This window comes from Coturnix japonica, chromosome 2 (assembly GCF_054131305.1).
Source record: "Coturnix japonica strain WE chromosome 2, WE-NBRP24, whole genome shotgun sequence".
Taxonomy (NCBI): domain Eukaryota; kingdom Metazoa; phylum Chordata; class Aves; order Galliformes; family Phasianidae; genus Coturnix; species Coturnix japonica.
In genome coordinates this window covers 15909227-15919789 of record NC_140664.1, presented here as the reverse complement: position 1 = coordinate 15919789, position 10563 = coordinate 15909227, and the positions used below count along the sequence as shown (strand labels likewise).

At 41.8% G+C, this 10563-nt stretch overlaps 1 long non-coding RNA gene across 1 annotated transcript; it reads left to right on the top strand.

Moving 5' to 3' along the window:
* Positions 1-5179: 5179 nt before the first annotated feature.
* LOC146761703 (uncharacterized) lies at positions 5180-7883 on the top strand. The gene is made up of 3 exons (XR_014942462.1): positions 5180-5268; positions 5645-5755; positions 7805-7883. It is a non-coding gene; the product is annotated as an uncharacterized LOC146761703 (long non-coding RNA).
* Positions 7884-10563: the final 2680 nt, after the last annotated feature.

The window sequence follows — 10563 nt, the reverse complement described above, 5'->3', positions numbered from 1 at the left end:
GAATGGAAGTAAGTGTGGAAGGCTGAGGTTGAGGCCATCTCATACTACTACGATACCATTACCCGTACTGTGATGCTCAAGAATGACTGACATCCTTGAGGAATGGTAAAAGTGACCATACATCAACTTGAAATGCTCCAAATGAATAGCTTATTTTTAAGGCAAATCTATGGTTTTAATGATGGGATTCAATTCTATTTATTTGTTTATGACCTTTTCTTGCCATAATCTTTGTCCTCAGAAGATCTTTTCCTCACCAGAAATTTGAAGTTAAAAATTATTGGCTGTTTTTGAAATCATAAACACATTATTTATTGTGGGATTTTGTTTTGTTGTTTGTTTTTAATGAAAATTTGAGAATTTCTGTATTTCGAGTTCTGGCTAGTGCTCAAATACACTAATTCTTCATTTTTTCTCAGCCTTGTTCCAAATACAGAAACCTTTTTAGGGATGGTCCTTTGGCCAGATGAGATGCCTTCATAACTCCATGGCAGTGAAGCAGAGGCACTGCATCGCTGAGGATCCCCATGGCTGTATATTGTGATACCTGTCACAGGGCATTTCTGTTTAAAACAGCTTGCAACAGGCAGCTGTAACTAACATTTGGTGAGGGGAGAAAACAAGTAAATGAGTAATTGTGGCACAGAATCTGACCAGAAATGGATGAGGATAAACTTAGCCTTCTGCTGTCTTCCTTCCACCTTTGGCACATGACCTTGCTGAGGGGACAGCAGGAGGCTGCCACCAGCCCTCCATGCACTGCTCAGCCCCCTGCTTTGCCCTGCTCACTGGAGGAGAGATGGGAAAGTGATGGTATGTATCCACAGAAGAAAGCAATTGCATGTTTAAACACGGGTGTGGAGAAAAGTACAGGGCTGATTTATAGGAGAAGTTGCATACACACTATAAAAATCTTATTTGAAAGCTTTCAGGGGGAAAAAAAAAATGAAAATAGAAGTGTTCAAATTCAGCAGTGATTAGATTGATGCATATCAGCACTTCAAAACCTCATGCCAGTTTCTGAGGTCATTGCTGTATCGTCTGTCAGAATCTTCCCAGTGCTGGCCTGGAGTATGAGAACTGTTCTGGTTTTTTTGTGCGTTATTTTTTTCCCCCAATTTGTTAAACATGAAAGAGAAGCAGGAGGAACACTAGTCAAAGATGAAGATTTTACAAGTATTTCTCGTTCACTCAATGTAAAACAAATTCTTTACAGCATAACTGGAATGTCTTTGCATATATGCCAGGATGGCTGTGCCCAGCTCTGAGAGCAGAGCGGTGCCTTCCCAAATCACACTCAGTCAGCTTGCAGCCAGCTTTACACGCAGCCCTCACTCAGAGATGTGTGTCATTGCTGGTTTTTACAGCTGTCAAGACACACTTCTAAAAAATGGAAGCCCTATGAACCAGATGTTACCGAGTCCGGTGTGGTCTACGTTGGACCCCTTCCAAACCTGCCTGCATATAATTTTCCAGTCCCAGCAGCCCTGCAGCGCTAGAAGATTAAAATAAATAAATAAGTAAATAAAATAACAGGCCATTACTGTACCCTTTTATATTACAGAGAGCTCAGTTATCTGAAGCACCACCAGATACACAGTTCAATCAGAAGAATTCCACCTTAGCATTAAATCCTACCACTTCCATATTTTGTTTTTTTCCTGATTTGAAGCAGATTCAGATTACCAGCTCTAAAACCTGAAAATTTCTAATTGATGATTAATATAACTATCCAGAGAGGGATTTTTCCTTTTCAGTCATGGATACTGGGGTGCATTGATATGGCATTTTTGGACAAGGAACTCCAGTTGAGTTTTATGTACATGTGGGTAGGGTACTTGTGTGCACCTGGACCTGATATTTTAATTTTAAAGAGGAATAATACAATGTACAGAGCTGCTGAGCAACCAGTTGTTCTGATGGTACCCTCTTGAGAAAATGTGTTATTTCAGCAGCGCTGAAGCATTTGCTTATGGTCAAATAAATGCTTCGATACTTCCCTGAAGATGAAGAATATTCTCCTGAGCTCACGTCACTTTCTCAATGGGGGACATAAATAAGTGTATTCAATGCCTGCAAAGTCTCTTGCAGTGACCCAGCTCTGACTGTAGCCAAGCTCTGAAAAGGTACTTCGGTTTCTCTGCCTCCTTGAATGGCTCTGTGTGGCTGAGCTCTTACCCTGAAGGCGAAAGGATTAGGAGTACTATGTGGAGAGCCCTACTTTTAGATGGTATTTTCAGTGTGTCCATTACTATCTCATATTGCAACTGTGTTTTAAACATTATGACAAGTAACACTGGAAAAGCAGTTTAACAATGTGGTTACTTTGTGGTCAGTGTTGATTTTCTTCCTTTTTTCCATCTATCAGTATATAAGATTTTGCATTTATCAGCTGTAATAAGTTTGTCTTTGACAAAGTCTTTTATTCACATTGCATAATGAGTCCCTTAGGTTTGGAGCAGAAAAGTGTTCAGAGAAACAGCAAACCAAGGAAAATATTAGTGAGCAACAATTGTAAGTGTAAGAAGCAACAATTAGTGCTCAAAACGTGTATGGAAGTAGAAGCACTAGGTTATGGATTCTTTATATAAGCACATAGGAGCACATTTAGGGCTCATGTGATGAATCAGAACTAATGGACAAGTTTGATTTTGGATATTAAACAATAGCCACATTTATTTTAGGGGCAATCTACAGATTGGTTGTTATTTCTCTGAAGAAAAATTTACAGTTAATGTTCATTGTATAGATTTCTTTTAGCCTGAGTAAATGAGACCCTTTGCATCATTATCCACGTTTTGGATGTAGATTATCTCCTAGTTCATCTCTCTTTTAAATGTTCAGTTTTGTGTTCCCCTTTATGAATCTGCCCAGGACAACAAAGTGTAATGCAGATTTTTAACCCTTTTCCTTGTGTTTAAGAATTCTTTCATTTGCCAAACTGTCTTCATGGCTGTGGATGTGGCTCCCTGCTCCACTTTCTCAGAGCTCCATCTGAGCTCCTGCTAAGACTGAAAGCTTTGGGGGAAAATAAATCTAAGATGTCAGTGACTTAAAGCCTACTGCTGTAAGTTTAAGATGTTTGCCTAATATCACATCACCGAAATGGAACAGATAAAGATGAAGTGTAAAGTATATGTAACGTGGCTTGCAGTTAAATGCGGTAATTGGAGAATGCAGGCAGCAGATCTGGGAAGGTGATAAGGTAAGCAAAAGCTTCTTGGGAAAGGTAAACTATCTGAAGAGCTGACAGTGATATGCACTGACTGGAAGGAACCCAAAACTGTTTTAGCCTTTAAGCATCCAACAGACATTGGAGTAATTGAGTAATCATACACTCTAGGCCCAGTGTTCCTGTCACCGATACCTCATGCATCTCAGTTATTGGTGTAATTTAAATTTGATAGCCACATAATGGACCAAATTCTCTTCTCTACTTTTCATAAGTTGCCCTGTTGGATTCAATGTGAGGAACGTTTGCATAAGTGCAGAGAGCAGGATTTGTGTCATGAGACTTTCTCAAAATGTGGTATCCTCTGAGGTATGCATTGTGCAGCGCCATGTAAGGCAGAGTATTTATTCTGAAGGAAAATATCCTGAAGCACCGTAGGTTAGTTCAAATTCTCAAAAAGTGTAAACTACTCAGTTTCTTCCAGTGCTTAAGCAGCTTTCCTCAATATTTATGCCAGAAGTTGTCCTCAAGTCTCTCCTGCTGTTGATGCCAGCACTTTGAAGGTGTGTTAGGTTCTGCATCGTAAAAGACGACGCCTGCCTGTATGCATTTCTCAGAATGACAGGTTCTACCTTTCAAGGGTCGTTCGGGTCAGAAATTTTCATTAAAAAATATTTGAGAACATGCCACATACCTTGTCTGTTTATTCAATCTTAATATTCAACAAAACATTTCAATATTGCTAAGCAGCCAGATCAGAGTAAGCTCATTGGAACACAGGAACATCTTTTTGTTCTTCTTTTATACATAGCACCTCATACAGCTGAGGCTTGGGGTGAATGAACCATACTGCAGCGCAGACAGTAAATACTGGTCATCAGGAGGGCTTTGAGGTGTGACTTGCACAAGGAGCATACAGCTTCGTGAAGCAATCTGGCCCTAATTTTCTCTGTAAAACAGGGGCAGCGTGCTTGTCTGCATCTCTGTAGTGCTGGGATGATTGATGAGTATGTCTGAAGTGCCATATAACAGCCAACGCTGATCCAATTGGCCCCACAGCCTGCAGTGGAAGGAAAGCCAGGCTCCCAGTTTAGTGCAGAAAATTGCCCCTCACAGGACTCATCTGGATGGTAGTAAATAGGCAGTGGGGGAGGTTTTTGTGTTGTCCTTTCTTGACAGGGAGTTAGTTAAACGTAGGATTTGTCCTGGAGGATTTTTGTACAGACTTTCTCCTTTCTGTGTTTCCTTCTACCCCCTCTATGGCCCCTAGAAAAAAGATTCTTTCAGACTGGGTCCAGTGAAATAACATAAGCCTGGTGAACCCCAGCTGTCTAAACCCCACTCCTGAAAGACATGATCGCTGTACCACCTAATCCATAGCACTTTCTGGCATGGTTTGTGCCATGAAAAGTCTCATTTCTTCAGGGAAAGAGCATCTCAGCAGTTGTGGTATGAGGATGAGCAAGGGGCTGATCCAGGAGTCAGCATGGACAAGAGCACCCTGTTGGAGGCGAGAGTGTACAGCTGCATGAGTGTGAGCAGTGATGCTCAAAGCCAGGGAACGTTCTGGCACACATTACTGATTACAGTAGCAACAGCTCTCTGGGCATCCTCTGACAAGGGGAAGAATGTCTTCTGCTTGTTACCTGGTTCTGCTCACTGCCCATGTATAACTGGGCAATCTTTGTGTCAGGGAGAGGCACACACTGTGTCTCACCTCGTAACCCCTCTTTCCACTCTTTCCCTCCTCTTGTCCATTGCTCCCTACAGAGGGACTGATTCCATCTTTCATTATCCACTTTTCAAATGTTCAGACAGAGGTTGTGCAGCTTCCTTCCTTTCAGCCCTCACCTCAGTCTCTGTAGCCAGACACGGGCCTGCATGGTAACTGCTGCCTATGTAAAATCAGGTGAATTGGAATTGTTTCTGACTACTGATAGCTTGCTCACATTCACTCATACTCTCTCACTGACCTGCATCTATCCATTGTTTTTTGTTCTATTTTTTTAGGTATTTATTAGGAAGAAGTTTCTTACTGAGAGGGTGGTGACTCACTGGAACAGGTTGCCCAAGGAGGCTGTGGATGCCCCTTCCCTGTAGGCATTCAAGGCCAGTCTGGATGTGGCCCTGGGCAGCCTGGTCTGGTGACTGGAGACCCTGCACATAGTAGGGGGGTTGAAACCAGATGATCATTGTGGTCTTTTTCAACCCAGGACATTCTGCGATTCTATGACTCTAAATTTGATTGAAAAGCAGAAGTTTACAAATGTTTGTAAGCTCTTTTCACCTATGAATTTTAATAGGACATAAAAATCTCTGTAGTTTTGTGAATTAGTTTAAAATCTTCTGGGGAGGTATCATGTTTTTAAAGGAGACCAATCTAGAAATAAAACTCTGAGTTGTTATTGTAATGCAAGTTGATTTACAAAAATAATACTAAGAAAAGTGCCCAACATGACTTTTTTTCTGCAGGAAATATACGCTATCTTCTGCTGCCTCACAGTGTTGGTCTGTTTTCATACGTGCTGTTACACTTCTGTTGCTCTGGAATAGCAGTTCTTGACTACTATGTCTGATTTCAAAGTATGTAAGTGTTGACTCCAGCAAATTCCCAAGGTGGCATTTTTTAAAATGAAGATGAAACCAAAATCTGGTTCAAGGACGTGACTGAGAGGAAGTGGGATGTATTTGCCTCTATTTAATTCTGAATGCTGCTAAGAAAAATAAGCTAAAGTAAAATAAAAGAAGACCAGTATTTTCTTATGAGTTTCTTTTAAAAATACAATAATAATAATAATAATCCAGGTGATTTTTGTGGCAAATAATAGCTTTCCTGCTTTCCTTCCTTCTTTTGGAAACATACAATTATTTTCTTCAATGCTAACAATGAAATACAAATCATACAATATGCATGATTTTATTCTAAAAATGGATCCAGCTGCCTTAGAGATTTGTAAATGCTGGAATAATATATGAGATCGTCTTTCCCTGTGCCCCATAAAGGTTAGACTTTTCCAGTGAGAGATGTCAGTGAAGGTGATTATTCTGTAAGCAGAATAAGCCTGGGGATTTCATAGGAGATCTCAAATGTATTTAGTTAGACTAATTAGCTCATTTTAAACAAGAATTTGCAATTTTGTTAAAAGAAGAGTGCATTTATATTCTTTATAGCACATTTATATTCTTTATAGCACATTTATATTCTATAGGACCAGTTCAATGTAATTAAATGGAAAAACAATGTAATAAATTCTTGGAAACAATCCCCTATAAATATTGGTTTATCATTTGGCATTCTCCTCTCATTTCCACCGGATACCAGTGGGATTTGTATATCCGCTTCCTTTATGTTTCTAATTAAGAAACCACGTCAGATTTGTGGAGAACCTACACAATCTGTCACTTTGACTGCTGAGGAATGGGCATGCCTCCCTGACCCCTATCCCCATCCATCTGAATAGATCCAATTTCATTGATTTATATCTAATAGAATTTCATTGGTGGCTACTGCATTAATCCATGATGACTTTCACATTTGGTACCTAAACAACAATCAGATGGAATGTGTCTGTTTCAAAGAGGCCTTTCTTCAATTTTTGAACTTTGCCTTATGAGAGGAGAAGGAAAGGTTTAGTTGCTCTCATTCCTAAACAGTCATAAAGTTGTCACTTGCTTTTGCAAGACATTTGATTCATTTGGACTTTTTATTTCTCCCTCAAATCTGAAATTTGGTCATATTCAAAACAAAATTTATTCAGAGAGCAGCTTTCAAAACTGTAAGATGACTAACTAGGATTGGGCTATCGCTATTTTTTTTAACGTCTTCTTTGTAAAATCATACCTTATGCCAGCTCCATTAACAAGGCCAAGCTGAAGTGCATTAAAATATTATAGAAGATATTTTGTTTGGTTACTGGCTGTGCTGATTAGCAGAGCTTTAAACTAGATTCAATTTTGGAACGTGGTGTACTAAGTGACAGAGAAGGGCTGGTGGACCACTGAAGGATATCTAGTGGTCAGGGCCTACTACAGGTCACCTGATAAATGGAAGCCTGCTGACGAGGCCTTCCTGCTTTAGCTACAAAAGGCATTGCGTTCACAGGCTCTCATTCCGGTGGTGGATTTCAACCACTCAGGTGTGACTGAAAAAGAACATGGTGAGCTGCAAGCAATCTGGGACACTCCTGGAGAGCACTGAGGATAACCTCCAGGTGCAGGTACTGGATAGACCCAACAGTGGTGAAGTATTGCTGTCTGGATGTGCAGAAATGAGATCAAGAAAGCCAAGTTGCAGATGGAATTGAACCTGGTGAGGGGTGTGAAAAATAGTAAGAAGGAATTTTACAGGTACATTGATCAGATGAGACAGGCCAAGAAGCGTGTACCCCCCAGAAAAGAAAAAAAAGAAAAAAGAAAAAAGAAGAAAAAAAAAAAAAAAAGAAAAAAAAAAGAAAAAAAGGAAGAGAAGTGATATTTCTTCGAATATTCTTTGTCCCCAAATCCCTGCAGAAAGGGGTTTCTTGAGCAGCCCACTTGGGGTAATACAACAACAGGCAGGAATATGGGGCAGAAGCTCTTCCACATGCCTAGAAATGTCATTTGATGATGTTCATGAATGTGTCTGCCTGACAGGATGAACAGCTGGAGCCTGTGCCTGAGGATAATGAGAATGTGGATCTTTACCTGGAGTCACAGCAGGTTAGCTGTACAACATCCTTTTGGTGCTGGAGCTAAGTACTCCTCGTCCAGCCCTCCTGCATCAGCTGCGCTGTGCTTCACAGGCGCTGGGGCAAGTGTGGAGAGAGAACATTTCCTCTTTCTCCAGGCTGTGGAATGTCCTTGTCAGCCAAAGTGTGTTTACCTGTCCCTCTGTCCCATCCCCTGGCATTTCAGTGAAAGCATATAAATAGCTGGAGGCAGATCCAGAGAAAGTCTGGCAAATACTCTGAACCTAATGACCTCCCACCCCAGGCTCCTAAGTTAATATACTGGGGCTGGGTGCTGCTGGCTTTGAAAGCTTACTCTTTGTTTGCTGATAAAGCTTTAAAACATGAAAATGGAGATTATTTTTTTCAAGCTTGAAGACTGTGGAGTTATGTAATGACTTCATGCACTTGTGACTGAGGAATTCTCTCTGATGCTTTATAAGGAAAGAAATAACCCATGAATGTCAGCTCAAATGTATGTACAAGCAGTGATAAAATAGTAAGACTGTATAAGGGAGGAAAATAGCATGTCTGTAATCTCTTTAAATGGCATAAATACTAAAAAAATCTATTGTTCACTAATTCCCTCTTTTCTTTTTTCCTAGCAAATAAATAGAACCTGATGCTTTTAAGTCAATACTAAGCAGCTAACGGTCAGGTTTAATATATAATAACTCTCTGTTTCAGATGTGTAATATTTCCAAAAACTCAATCCCCCTGAATTAGGACTTAGGTGGAGCTCTGGGAAAGAGGCACGGGAAGAGTGAAATGTGATTACATATTTCTTCAAATTTCACTTAGAAAAACATTCAGAGTAAGAGCTTATCCTGAGAAAAACACTTCCAGCTCTCCCTGCCTCTGCTCTGCTGCGGCCAGAGGGCACCGCCCGTGCTGAGGGAAGGGCGTTAATATGCCAGCAGGAAAATGCTGCGCCTCTGTTTTTCCCGCTGAAGGGAATAGCAACAGTTAAGCTCAGAACCAAAATATTTTCAGCCTTCGTGCTTATTAAAAATAAACCAGAAGGCCACAGTCAAAAATTGAGAAGTTTAATCCTGGTTGTAAAGTCTTTTCTACACAAACAGCGGGATGCAAACTGATACCTGTAAACTCTCTGTGGTTGTCACGCTGTGATGTGTGACCAAAATATGACCATTAATGTTGCCAGTGACAATCTGTGCCCTCACCTAACCGGCAGAGAAACCAGTTCAAAAGAGGCTTTCAGTAAAAATCAGCTGCAGTGAAAACAAGATAATGATAGGGCTTCATGTGTCCCCTACACTCTCCTTTCTTTGGTGTTTGAGAAGTGATGCTACCAGCCCTGACAAGCAATACTCTCCAGGCTCTGTGTTTGGGTGTGCTCGATGCATGGCTCCCAAGGGGACCCCCCAGGATGACAAGGACCTGGTGGCCATGGGCTGTGTGGCAAAGAGCCTTTCCTCAACAACTCCAGCCTGGAAAAGGCTGTCAGCATAATAAAAATGTGTCCAAGTCTCCCGGAAAGCAAAGGGGCATAAGCGAGGCCTGCATGGGCTGTGTCAAGGAGTTCCTTCTCCAAATGCATGGCTGCCATTTTTGTCAGAATTGGCTGACCATGCCTGACCAGACAAGAGAGTGAATGTGGATATTTAGGTAAGAAAATGGGGGAAAACAATACTGACTGTGTCCTGAGCTGCATTAGGAGTAACACTGCCAGCAGTTTGAGGTAAGTGATCCTTCCCTGCTACTCAGCCCTGGTATGACCAAATTGTGTTCTGTGTACAGTGATGAAGTCGCCAGTACAAGAAAGACATAGACATACTGGAAAGAGTCCAACGTGGGATTACAAAGTAGATGAAGGGTCTGAAGTATCTCTGCTATAAACTGAGAGAGTTGGAACTGTTTGCACTGGAGAAGAGGAGGCTCAAAGGGATTTCTTTAATGTACATGAATACCTAAGGGTAGAGATGCCAATATGAAAGAGCTGGGCTCAGTTCAGGGATGCTCAGTGCCAGGACAGGAGGCAATGGGCACCAAATGGAGTGCAGGGGCTTCCTCTGAGCAGCAGGCAGCACTGCTGTGCTGTTCAGTGCCGGAGCTCTGGCACAGGTTGCCCACAGGTTGTGGGGTCTCCTCCTTGGGGATGCTAAGAAGCGACCTCTCCATGGGCCTGGACCCCATGCTCTGGGTGTCCCTATAGGAGCAGGGATTGAACCTGGAGGTCCCTGCCAATCTCAGACAACCCACATCTCTGTGAGGAGTGTGGGCAGTGCAGTGTGTCAGGTGGGCGCCTGTTTTACCTGTTCTCTTCTCTTTCCCTTACACTTGCAGTGAGATGCCATTTCACCAGGCCCTTTGGTCTGAATCCTTGTTCTGAGGAGGGGAATGTCACTCATACAGATCATAGAATCATAGAATCACAGAATCGCTCAGGTTGGAAAAGACCTTCAAGATACAGTCCAACCACAACCTAACCATAGTACCCTAACTAACAACCCTCCGCTAAATCATGTCCCTGAGGAGCACATCCAAACTGTTTTTAAACACATCCAGGGATGGTGACTCAACCACCTCCCTGGGAAGCCTATTCCAGTGCTTAACAACCCTTTCTGTAAAGAAGTTTTTCCTGATAGCCAACCTAAACCTCCCCTGGTGCAACTTGAGGCCATTTCCCCTCATCCTGTCACCTGTCATCAGTGAGAAGAGACC